At 56.8% G+C, this 12,500-nt stretch overlaps 4 non-coding genes across 4 annotated transcripts in view; 3 read left to right on the top strand and 1 right to left on the bottom strand.

Annotated features, from left to right (window-relative positions):
- Positions 1-2,145: 2,145 nt before the first annotated feature.
- Positions 2,146-2,337, bottom strand: LOC126524990 (U2 spliceosomal RNA). Its single transcript, XR_007598097.1, has one exon. It is a non-coding gene; the product is annotated as a U2 spliceosomal RNA (small nuclear RNA).
- A 5,387-nt stretch (positions 2,338-7,724) lies between these two features.
- On the top strand, positions 7,725-9,539 carry LOC126524960 (small subunit ribosomal RNA). Its single transcript, XR_007598095.2, has one exon. It is a non-coding gene; the product is annotated as a small subunit ribosomal RNA (ribosomal RNA).
- Positions 9,540-11,113: 1,574 nt separating this feature from the next.
- On the top strand, positions 11,114-11,266 carry LOC126524982 (5.8S ribosomal RNA). Its single transcript, XR_007598096.1, has one exon. It is a non-coding gene; the product is annotated as a 5.8S ribosomal RNA (ribosomal RNA).
- Positions 11,267-12,412: 1,146 nt separating this feature from the next.
- Positions 12,413-12,500, top strand: part of LOC140214495 (large subunit ribosomal RNA) — a 3,959-nt gene continuing 3,871 nt past the window's right edge. Inside the window, exon 1 of the ribosomal RNA XR_011891426.1 lies at positions 12,413-12,500. This exon is cut by the window's right edge and continues 3,871 nt beyond it. This is a non-coding gene — a ribosomal RNA (large subunit ribosomal RNA).

Genomic DNA, 12,500 nt, shown 5'->3' with positions numbered 1-12,500 from the left:
AGTACCGCGCCAGCATCGACCGGCCGGCGAAGCGACGAGCTCAGCAGCGCATGCGCAAGGCCCGACACCACCCCAACCGAGCTTCCCTGCTTATCGGAGAGAACAAGTGCGCGTGAACACGGGCGCGTCTGAGTATCTGGATTTAAAAAAAAAAAAAGAAAACAAAGAAAGCGTTTCCGAGATATTGACAAAGACAAGTGGTCGCGGTCGCTCTGAATCTTATCGTATTATAGAAAACGTGGGAAGGCGGCGCTTCCTCGAGGGTCAGAAAGTACAATCGTCGAACTAGGTGGCAAGTGGAGTACATCCTTTTTCTTGGAACGGTTTGCAATTGACTGCTTGAATGTGCCGACCACGCGTCGCGGGTCGCGTATAGAGCCAACCGTTGGCAAGCACGCGTCTAGCGTAGCAGCAGAACCGATCGCGGTTGCGATAACCCATCGTTGGCAGCGAAAAAGAAAAACACCCACACGCAGTTTGTAGCAATAACCGTACAAATCAATGTGGTTTTAAATATAGCTTCACTGGTCACCCAAGAAGGGCACCGAAACTTTCTCATGACGCACACCGCTGTAGTCCACAAAGAACAAAGCGCACAAAATAGATATGATACAGCCGCACCGCATTATTTCGTGTTTTCAGCATTTCATTACTTTCGTGTGCATGCGCGCTAGGGCCACGCAGGCCAGGAGTAAAAGGCACGAAAAGAAAAAAAAAAAAAAAAATGATACGCAATCCTAAGCTTTGACTTGACTGCTGTGGCACTCGCATTTGTGTTCTTTACCTTAGGCGAACGCAATGCGCAAACTGAACTGGAATTTCCAATAATGGAAATTCCTGTTTGGCTCATATTTGCGTTTTTCGCCCGAGCAAGCGCTTCACTGCACTACGCTTTGCCCCTTCAACGTGGCTACACTGCCCGGCAGGCGTGTTCTGCGTAGGGCCGAACCTGCAGGCAAAAAGCATGGGCGCCGCCATCTTGTTGAGAGCGGCGCCAGGGACACAATCGCGCCTAGCTCATTGAGTTTTCCCCCAAAACTGAAAAAAATTTGACTTCATTAAACGAGAAAGATGCCACGAGTGCCCCAACAAAAAGCTTTGAGGATTACCGAAGGGTAACTGAGGGCGACGCAACGGGCTCTGGAAAGAAGGATGATGGGTGTGGCGTCACGGGGGGATCGGAATAGAGCAGATTGGGGTGTGCGAGAAGAAACGCTCGTTAATGACACCAAAGTTTAAACCAGGAAAAACAAATGGGCATGCGCAGGGCATGCAATCTGGGGGGAAGATAACCGGTGGCCATTAAGGGTTACAGACTGAATTCCAAGAGGAGGGAAGCGTAGCAGGGGGTGGCAGAAAGTTAGGAGGGCAGATTAGATTAGGGACTACATGGCGACAATCGGCACCTGACCGGGGTACTTGGAGGATCATGGCAGATGCCTTTGCCCTGCAGTGGGCGTAGCCAGGATGATGATGATGATGTTCATGATGAAAAGGTAGCAACAGGTCTTCGTAACATACAGGTTAGAAAGATGAGGCACCTTTTAACCCTTGAATATATTTCGCCACATTTGGGCATACGACAAGTTTGTTTTCGAGGCGCTCGGTCCCACTGCTGCGAAAATGTGTACACAAAGGCTGCACAGTAGTTGCCAGAAATCGGGCACTCTATTTTTCTTTCATAGGGAATCTTTCTTCCACTTGGGCAGCGGATTTCGGCGGCAGGGCGAGCTTGCGTGGCCGCGGTGGTTTACGGATCCAAGCGATAGTGAACTCCAAAATCCAGTGTTGGCTTTGAGTGGGATTCATATTGATTGCGAACCCCACGGCTAATCCTACCCCCCATCCCCCCAAGTGGCTCTTTACAGGAGACAATCATTCAGAGACATCGGACAAATAGGAATTCTGGTTCTTTCTTTTGCTTTCATTAATTTTTCTCGAAGCCCATAACTAGAAATTTGCTGGAGCGGCTGTCCCATTTGCGACGCAACAAGTGCGACGCTACACACAGATGGAGTGGCAGTTTAATTACTCTCGTGGTCCGCGAACCGGCATCGTTGCGTGTAGTATAGGAATGGTGCGTGTCAAGTCACTGCTCGCGTTGAGCTTGTGCTCTTCATTTTGATTGAATGAAGTCTCACCTAAGTGAGCGGGGCCGATCCCGGAGGTAGTGCAATACCGGGCCGACCTGCGGCGGAGGTGAAGCAGGCTTCAAGCACTCCGCCAACTTCCAAAAATAGGTTTAATATCGTGGGTCCATATAGAACCCGTATCAGATATTAAGCTGATAAGAACAGATACTACACTTTGATCTTAGCCAAAAGGCCGAGAAGCGATGTCCTTCACTTCACTTCATTGTACTACTGCCTTGTGGGCGCCCTGCCGACATGGGTAACCTCAGCAACAGCGTGGGCAATATTATAAAATTCAGCCTGTGTACAGACTCAACGCTCCCTATCTCACGGATGAACTCGCAACGCCTCAGTCTTTCGCTGTTAACGAAACGCTGTCGCGTAGAAACGAGACCCGAGTGCAAGCTTGCTTGTAACGCGAAACCAACCAAGGCAACCTCGTAGAAAACGGAACAGGCGAGCGGAAAAAAACGCGCCAGGGGAATGCTTACTTCCGTCTGAATGCGACCGCTCAAGGTGACCTTCCTTGAGGGCTTCGTTTCAAGCCCGTGTGCAATTGTAATATACTACGCGCATTTCCTTCATTTCTTTTTATTTACCGCAAGGCCCACTGAAAATTTTGATACGGCACAGGCCGGGACGGATCGCAACGTGTCGATTCGACCGGTAGAATTAGGTAGCATGCCCCATGTACGAAGACGAGCAACATAGAAGTGAATGACAAAATAAATATAGAAAACGCTGCACACTCCTTCCCACCGGAAACATAGAGGGGAGAAAGATCGCCATCTGAAACACAGGCATTGTAAAAAAAAAAAAAAAAGTGCTACCTCATCATCTTTACCATTACCGTGTGTGTGTATGTATATATGCATGTGTGTGTGTGTGTGTGTGTGTGTGTGTTTGTGTATTTATATATATATATATATATATATACGCACACATGCTAGCATAGCTTAAACGCAGCTGGAAAGCTCAGCCTTGCACAAGAACCACCCCCTGTCGCAAACCCCTTTGAAACATTCAAATGGGAAACACGAGTACAGCGAGGTCGTTCGAACCTGGCGCCAAAACGCATTAGCGCCATCTGTGTACGGAACTAGGAAAACCTGCGGACTTTGCAATACAGAAAGAAAGGTAGATGGCGCGAGCTAACGCTCCATTGCATACTAAGAACGAGAGTTAGTGAATAATGGCAGAAACGTCTTGGGAAGAGAAAAAAAAAAAAAAAAAACGCGCAACAGTTGTTGGCTTGTGCAAGCACTCTATGTTACAGCGATTAAAGAGCATAGCATCTTCTACAACAGCAGCTACAAAAAGAAGAAGAACGTGAGAGAGGGAGAGACACAGGCGTGTTTCTTTGGAATGCAGAGCATGCAGCACATACTATAAAGTGCCAAAGAGACGGGGAAAGCAGATGGCGCGAAGGTGTATGTCCTCAAAGCTTGAAAGCAATTTCTAAATTACAACATGTACCGAAGTCCACCTACTCTCATCAGGTTGCTCCCGCCTCCAGTTGCGTTTAAAGTGAAATTACAGTCGCCTCAAAGGCAGACAGAGAGAGAGTGAAAATAGGTACACTTGCTTCGCGCAGCTGCAGCCGTTCAAATTTTACAGCAAGAGCACTCCCGAAAGCACAAAGTCCGCTGCCGCCTGGGCGCAATGCGCTCGCTTCAGTAAATTGCCGTGCTGGCCTCGGCAACCAAGAGGTGTAGTGCGGCAGACTGCTGCATTGTAGCACACCGGAAACCGTGCAGACGTAAGCGATCGCCTCGACATCGCTGCGAGCGCTCGAAGAGACAAAGTCCGAAACCACGTGTGCCGGGGCGGTGCGAGCGCGACGCCTTTGACGCAACTTTTGCGTACAAGCCGCCGCACCGCCACGACGGAATCGCTGGCATCCCGCACGCAGCTGCATTGTGTCACGCCGGCAATCGTTGAAACACCACGCAGTCGTCGGCGTCGGCCCCGACATGGTTGCGAGCGCTGGAAGAGACAAAGTCCGAAACCGCGTGTGCCGGGGCGGCGCGAGCGCGACGCCTTTGACGCAACTTTTGCGTACAAGCCGCCGCACGGACACGACGGAGCCGGTGTCACCCTGCAGAGGGCTGCACTATAGCACGCCGGGAACCGGCAAAGAACCGCGCAGACGTCGTCGTTGGCCGCGGCGTTGCCGCGAGCACGCGAAGAGACAAAGTCCGAAACGACGTCAGCCGGGGCGTCGAGCACGCCGCCCGCACTGTTCGCACGCGTGCTCGGAAATGGCGAAGGGGCCGCGCTAGCGTGCCTTGAATCGGTGAGCGGCGGTACCGCGGCAATCGCCAGAGCTCGAATCCGCCCTGCAAAAGCCAAATATAGGCGCTCGGCTCGGCGCAGTACGCCGCCGCGTCGCACGAGTACGGCCCCATGGAGGTCTGGGCACTTATCGCTGCTACTGTAAGGGGCCGTACGGCCCCGGCCGACATTGTACCGTAGTGCGATTTTCGTCTTGCGCGTGCTCGTGGCGGTGTCCGCGCACCGTTCCGAAGTCGACAATCGTGCCCACGACTACGCGAGCGCTGGAAGAGACAAAGTCCGAAACCGCGTGTGCCGGGGCGGCGCGAGCGCGACGCCTTTGACGCAACTTTTGCGTACAAGCCGCCGCACGGCCACGACGGAGCCGGTGTCACCCTGCAGAGGGCTGCACTATAGCACGCCGGGAACCGGCAAAGAACCGCGCAGACGTCGTCGTTGGCCGCGGCGTTGCCGCGAGCACGCGAAGAGACAAAGTCCGAAACGACGTCAGCCGGGGCGTCGAGCACGCCGCCCGCACTGTTCGCACGCGTGCTCGGAAATGGCGAAGGGGCCGCGCTAGCGTGCCTTGAATCGGTGAGCGGCGGTACCGCGGCGATCGCCAGAGCTCGAATCCGCCCTGCAAAAGCCAAATATTGGCGCTCGGCTCGGCGCAGTACGCCGCCGCGTCGCACGAGTACGGCCCCATGGAGGTCTGGGCACTTATCGCTGCTACTGTAAGGGGCCGTACGGCCCCGGCCGACATTGTACCGTAGTGCGATTTTCGGCTTGCGCGTGCTCGTGGCGTAGTCCGCGCACCGTTCCGACGTCGACAATCGTGCCCACGACTACGCGAGCGCTGGAAGAGACAAAGTCCGAAACCGCGTGTGCCGGGGCGGCGCGAGCGCGACGCCTTTGACGCAACTTTTGCGTACAAGCCGCCGCACGGACACGACGGAATCGCTGGCATCCCGCACGCAGCTGCATTGTGTCACGCCGGCAATCGTTGAAACACCACGCAGTCGTCGGCGTCGGCCCCGACATGGTTGCGAGCGCTGGAAGAGACAAAGTCCGAAACCGCGTGTGCCGGGGCGGCGCGAGCGCGACGCCTTTGACGCAACTTTTGCGTACAAGCCGCCGCACGGCCACGACGGAGCCGGTGTCACCCTGCAGAGGGCTGCACTATAGCACGCCGGGAACCGGCAAAGAACCGCGCAGACGTCGTCGTTGGCCGCGGCGTTGCCGCGAGCACGCGAAGAGACAAAGTCCGAAACGACGTCAGCCGGGGCGTCGAGCACGCCGCCCGCACTGTTCGCACGCGTGCTCGGAAATGGCGAAGGGGCCGCGCTAGCGTGCCTTGAATCGGTGAGCGGCGGTACCGCGGCGATCGCCAGAGCTCGAATCCGCCCTGCAAAAGCCAAATATTGGCGCTCGGCTCGGCGCAGTACGCGGCCGCGTCGCACGAGTACGGCCCCATGGAGGTCTGGGCACTTATCGCTGCTACTGTAAGGGGCCGTACGGCCCCGGCCGACATTGTACCGTAGTGCGATTTTCGGCTTGCGCGTGCTCGTGGCGTAGTCCGCGCACCGTTCCGACGTCGACAATCGTGCCCACGACTACGCGAGCGCTGGAAGAGACAAAGTCCGAAACCGCGTGTGCCGGGGCGGCGCGAGCGCGACGCCTTTGACGCAACTTTTGCGTACAAGCCGCCGCACGGCCACGACGGAGCCGGTGTCACCCTGCAGAGGGCTGCACTATAGCACGCCGGGAACCGGCAAAGAACCGCGCAGACGTCGTCGTTGGCCGCGGCGTTGCCGCGAGCACGCGAAGAGACAAAGTCCGAAACGACGTCAGCCGGGGCGTCGAGCACGCCGCCCGCACTGTTCGCACGCGTGCTCGGAAATGGCGAAGGGGCCGCGCTAGCGTGCCTTGAATCGGTGAGCGGCGGTACCGCGGCAATCGCCAGAGCTCGAATCCGCCCTGCAAAAGCCAAATATTGGCGCTCGGCTCGGCGCAGTACGCCGCCGCGTCGCACGAGTACGGCCCCATGGAGGTCTGGGCACTTATCGCTGCTACTGTAAGGGGCCGTAGGGCCCCGGCCGACATTGTACCGTAGTGCGATTTTCGTCTTGCGCGTGCTCGTGGCGGTGTCCGCGCACCGTTCCGAAGTCGACAATCGTGCCCACGACTACGCGAGCGCTGGAAGAGACAAAGTCCGAAACCGCGTGTGCCGGGGCGGCGCTGAGCGCGACGCCTTTGACGCAACTTTTGCGTACAAGCCGCCGCACGGCCACGACGGAGCCGGTGTCACCCTGCAGAGGGCTGCACTATAGCACGCCGGGAACCGGCAAAGAACCGCGCAGACGTCGTCGTTGGCCGCGGCGTTGCCGCGAGCACGCGAAGAGACAAAGTCCGAAACGACGTCAGCCGGGGCGTCGAGCACGCCGCCCGCACTGTTCGCACTCGTGCTCGGAAATGGCGAAGGGGCCGTGCTAGCGTGCCTCGAATCGATCGGCCGGGGGCCCCGTAGGGCGACAGAAAGGCAATTGTGCAGGAAACCGTACTGGCCATTAGCGAGAAATTGCCGTTCGCGCATTCGGTAGACGCGCTGCGCTTTCACGACTTCGGCATTGTGCTGCCGACGTAAGCTTTCAATCTTGCTCGCGGCGTTACGAGGCGGCACGATTTTCGCCAAACGCTCGTCGAAAGTGGCACGAGTACGGCCCCATGGAGGTCTGGGTACTTATCGCTGCTATTATATGGGGGTCCCAGAGAGCAGTCGCCCCCAAAGCGACCTGGGTGTTTGATATGCGGCGGGCTTCGTGCCCGTCAAGCGTGTCCCCGGTATCGCTCCCGTGGATCCCACAGCTGACGTCTGCAGCCTCATCCGCTTGATGCGTTAGGGGCTGGTTGTCGGACGACGCTTTTTCCACGATATCGAAGTGTGTTCCGCATCGTCCTCGGACGAATCAAATACGAAAGCGCCGAAGGCGCGGGCGTGACCCGTCGCCTAGCGGCTTTGCCGTCTCGGCTACGTTGCAAGTGTCGGTCGGTCCACCAGTGCTGCGGGCTCGAGAGAAACCGCAAGCCGCGATCGAGTCGACACAACCGGTCTATCGAGAATGTTGCGTGCTTCTTGCCGCGTGGCGATACCCGGCCCTGCGGGGAGGGCGCCGTAGCGAGCTCGAACGCCGTCGTCTCGGACTGTGCAAAGTGCTACCCTTTGCGAGAACGAAGCGTGTTGGGGCGCCTGAAGGTGGCCTCGGCATCGCAAAAACGGCGTCCGGCCTGCTTGAAAGGCTGGACGCGCAGTTGAACGATTACCTGGTTGATCCTGCCAGTAATCATATGCTTGTCTCAAAGATTAAGCCATGCATGTCTAAGTACATGCCGAAATAAGGCGAAACCGCGAATGGCTCATTAAATCAGTTATGGTTCCTTAGATCGTTTCTTCCTACTTGGATAACTGTGGCAATTCTAGAGCTAATACATGCAGTGAGCCTGAAGCCCTTTGGGCGACGGGTGCTTTTATTAGACCAAGATCGATCGGGTTTCGGCCCGTATTGTGTGGTGACTCTGGATAACTTTGTGCTGATCGCATGGCCACGAGCCGGCGACGTTTCTTTCAAGTGTCTGCCTTATCAACTTTCGATGGTAGGTTACTTGCTTACCATGGTTGTTACGGGTAACGGAGAATCAGGGTTCGATTCCGGAGAGGGAGCCTGAGAAACGGCTACCACATCCAAGGAAGGCAGCAGGCGCGCAAATTACCCACTCCCGGCACGGGGAGGTAGTGACGAAAAATAACAATACGGGACTCTTTTGAGGCCCCGTAATTGAAATGAGTACACTCTAAATCCTTTAACGAGGATCAATTGGAGGGCAAGTCTGGTGCCAGCAGCCGCGGTAATTCCAGCTCCAATAGCGTATACTAAAGCTGCTGCGGTTAAAAAGCTCGTAGTTGGATCTCAGTTCCAGACGAGTAGTGCATCTACCCGATGCGACGGCTCGGACTGAACATCATGCCGGTCCTTTCTTGGTGCACTTCATTGTGTGCCTCGAGAAGGCCGGTGCTTTTACTTTGAAAAAATTAGAGTGCTCAACGCAGGCGAGTCGCCTGAATAAACTTGCATGGAATAATAGAACAAGACCTCGTTTCTGTTCTGTTGGTTTTTGGAATACGAGGTAATGATTAAGAGGGACAGACGGGGGCATTCGTATTGCGGCGCTAGAGGTGAAATTCTTGGACCGTCGCAAGACGAACTACTGCGAAAGCATTTGCCAAGAATGTTTTCTTTGATCAAGAACGAAAGTCAGAGGTTCGAAGGCGATCAGATACCGCCCTAGTTCTGACCATAAACGATGCCAACCAGCGATCCGCCTGAGTTACTCAAATGACTCGGCGGGCAGCTTCCGGGAAACCAAAGTGTTTGGGTTCCGGGGGAAGTATGGTTGCAAAGCTGAAACTTAAAGGAATTGACGGAAGGGCACCACCAGGAGTGGAGCCTGCGGCTTAATTTGACTCAACACGGGAAAACTTACCCGGCCCGGACACTGGGAGGATTGACAGATTGAGAGCTCTTTCTTGATTCGGTGGATGGTGGTGCATGGCCGTTCTTAGTTGGTGGAGCGATTTGTCTGGTTAATTCCGATAACGAACGAGACTCTAGCCTATTAAATAGGTGCGGGGTTCCCAGCACCTTACAACCTTCTTAGAGGGACAAGCGGCTCCTAGCCGCACGAAACAGAGCAATAACAGGTCTGTGATGCCCTTAGATGTCCGGGGCCGCACGCGCGCTACACTGAAGGAAGCAGCGTGTCTTTATCCCTGTCTGAAAGGACTGGGTAACCCGTGGAACTTCTTTCGTGATTGGGATAGGGGCTTGCAATTGTTCCCCTTGAACGAGGAATTCCCAGTAAGCGCGAGTCATAAGCTCGCGTTGATTACGTCCCTGCCCTTTGTACACACCGCCCGTCGCTACTACCGATTGAATGATTTAGTGAGGTCTTCGGACCGATGTCCGGCGCGGCCTTTCGGTTGCGCCGGTCTGTTGGAAAGATGACCAAACTTGATCATTTAGAGGAAGTAAAAGTCGTAACAAGGTTTCCGTAGGTGAACCTGCGGAAGGATCATTACCGGATTGTGAAGGGTGGCGAGCGCCATTGTTTCTACCCCGTGTGGGTGAAGCAGCTCGCTGCGCCCGACGCTTTCCGCCGCTGGCCCCGCTTGGACGCGGGGACGGCTATACCCGAACATGCCGGGGACTGCCTGAATTTTGAGGGGCGCCCCGTGCCAAATTTGTTGCGCCCAGTGGACGCCGGCTGCAACCTTGGACGGTTGGCTTGGCCGCGCCCGCGGGTAGAAACGGCGTAACGCACACTGGGTGGGCTTTCTGTCCGCTTTGGCGCTCTTGCGCGGAATGGGAGTAAGACGACCCGACCTGCTGCTTTGCCCAGTACGAGGGGAACGGCGAAGCGTGCGGTCGGTCAAGGAACTGACGGTCGAGAGCTAATGCCGCTGCCGCTTAGTACACACACGGAACCGTGGTGCGAGCGCTCTCCCGTCCTCCGCGGCAAACGCTGCCGAGTCTGAAAAGGCTGGCGGCTGCCGGTCGCTTCCTGCGGCGAGTATGGAGTAACGACCCGACTTTGTTGCCACCCAAGTACTAAAGGAACGGTGTGGCGCTCGGTCGGTCATGGAACTGTCGGTATGAGGGTGCGGCTGCCAAGTACGGAAGGAACCGTGGCCTAAAGTGCTCTCCCGTCCTCCGCGGCAAATGCCACCGAGTCCGAAAGGGCCGGAGGCTGCCGGTCGGCTCCTGCTCGTGACGCGCGAGGTGTCGAGATCGCGGTTTAATGCGACGACGTCTGCAGGCTATTCGCCCGCCGCCGAGGGAAAGGCGGCGTTGCTGCGAAGTACCGAAGGAAACGCGGCTTTGCTACGTCGGAAGCGTTCTGCGGTTAGCGGACTTGTGCGCTTTGGGAAGGCGCCGCACGTCGAAAGAGGAAGTACGGACAGACGAGGGACTGTAGTCCCGGTTTCGAACGCACTTGCGGCCAGGCCCTTGCTGGCTTCGTCTTCCGCCTCAAGTAGACTTGTTGTGGCGCCGGCGCAGGGAGCCGTCCCTGGCACTGGCCGAGTGGTTTTGGAGAGCTGCGCGAGTACGCGCGCCGGGCTCTTGTCTTTCGTCTCAAGTAGGCTGTTGGATCAACAGCGGTTATGCTGCGGCGATCTGCCGATGCGAAAGTGTGTGTGTGTTTGAGGCCCTTCTATGAACCTACTGCTGACTGAAGCGAAGCACGTCGATGGGGGTGAAGCCCTGCCCGTGGCCGTGTAGCCGTTAAAGACTCCACAGCGGCTTAGCCCTAATCATGGCTCTGTCGCTCTTTGCAATTTTTAGTGGAGCGATGTGAACGTGCACACGAGACACACGGGTCCGGTGGATGGTTGGCAGGTAAAACCGGCTTCGAGTGCGCGCAAACGGCATAAGGTGCCTCGAGGGCAAGCGAGGAAGGCGTGGGCGCAAAACACACGCGCGAGTAGCAGGAGTGGAGTGCCATTAGGCTTTCAGCTGCTGAGACGCGGCCGCCGAAAGAGCGAGACTGGAGGAGCGCACGCCGAAAGGCGCTCTTCGAAACCACACACAGGGAGACGCCACGTGCCTAAAACCCTGGTTGTACTGTACTGAATTGAACAAACTATTTTTCACGACTCTAAGCGGTGGATCACTCGGTTCTCGGGTCGATGAAGAACGCAGCCAGCTGCGAGACTTGGTGTGAATTGCAGGACACACTGAGCACTGATTCTTTGAACGCACATTGCGGCCTTGGGTCTTCCCTTGGCTTCGTCTGTCTGAGGGTCGGATCACATATCAAGAGAGACTTCGGCGCACAGGGAACGTGCGTCCGTCGACTCGTTTTGACCGCGTCGGCATCATGGACAGTACGTTGAGCGCTAAAGCCACGCGCCAGCGGCCTCACGAGAGGGAGACGGTGGCAAACCGTTGTGCCAATTCTTCGAAAAGACGGAAACGAGGCAATACTACTGCAGCGTGACGAGTGCGCGCCTCTAGTAAGACCGCCGCAGGATGGAGTCGGATACCTGCAGGGAAAGAGCGGTCCAAGCACGAGGCGCGAACGTCTGTTGCCATGTAGCGCGCACGTTTGCGAGAGAGTCGGAAGCGCACGCTTGCGTGCACGGAAAACGTGGGAATGAAACGCCGGCCGATTCCCGCGCCGTGCGCAAAGCCAGCGCGATCGCAATTTGCGCTGTTTGCCTTCGAAGTACGTCGAGCTCCAGAGCTGGTCGCTCGTTCACGTCACCGCAGCTGTGTGGGCGCCCTTCCGGGCTTCGTCGCAGGAATGGGAATCGGCAGATTCTTGCGAGGAGCGGGGAGGAGAAGGGTGGCCCCCGAAAGCGGTTCGACGCGACAGCGCCGTCTGCGAGCGAGAAGAGTCACGGCACGGCGGAGAATTGCCGCGAAACGGAAAATGTCTCCTTCGAGAGCGTGGGTGCCCCGTTGGCGGAGCTGAAGCGTTCCGTCGTAGTCCGCCGTCGGTCCAAGTGCTTCGCAGTCTCTGTCCCCTAAAGACTGGGCCACTCCAGTTGGGGCAGGGGCGACGCTACACGAGACGATGCCTCCCGCCAGGTTTTAGTCGCCCCTGCGGTGCCCGCTGAAGCGGCGCGCTGCTAAGGCGATCTTTGCCTCGGTGGTGTTTGGGCTTCAGACACGGTCGCTTACCACGCAACTGCTCGTGCGCCGCACGCGCGCAGGCGGTTCACCGCCTGCCAGCCTCGTCTATAAGTAGCTCCGTGTTGGGCGAAGGACGTGGTAGGGCGTCGCACTCGGTTGGCGCTGGGTTTTCGAACGTGTCGAGTCCTTTTCGGCATACCGCTCGTATGACGCACGCGCGCAGGCGTTGTGCCGCCTGCCAGCCTCGTCCGTAAGGACGTGGCAGGGCGTCGTACTCGGTCGTGCTGGAATGGGCGAAAGCGATGTATCCGTTGTCGACCTCAGATCAGGCGAGACAACCCGCTGAATTTAAGCATATCACTAAGCGGAGGAAAAGAAACCAACAGGGATTCCCCGAGTAGCT

Source organism: Dermacentor andersoni, unplaced genomic scaffold (assembly GCF_023375885.2).
Source record: "Dermacentor andersoni unplaced genomic scaffold, qqDerAnde1_hic_scaffold ctg00000306.1, whole genome shotgun sequence".
Lineage (NCBI taxonomy): Eukaryota > Metazoa > Arthropoda > Arachnida > Ixodida > Ixodidae > Dermacentor > Dermacentor andersoni.
The sequence above is the reverse complement of the archived record's forward strand: the minus strand, read 5'-3'. Positions and strand labels throughout refer to the sequence as shown.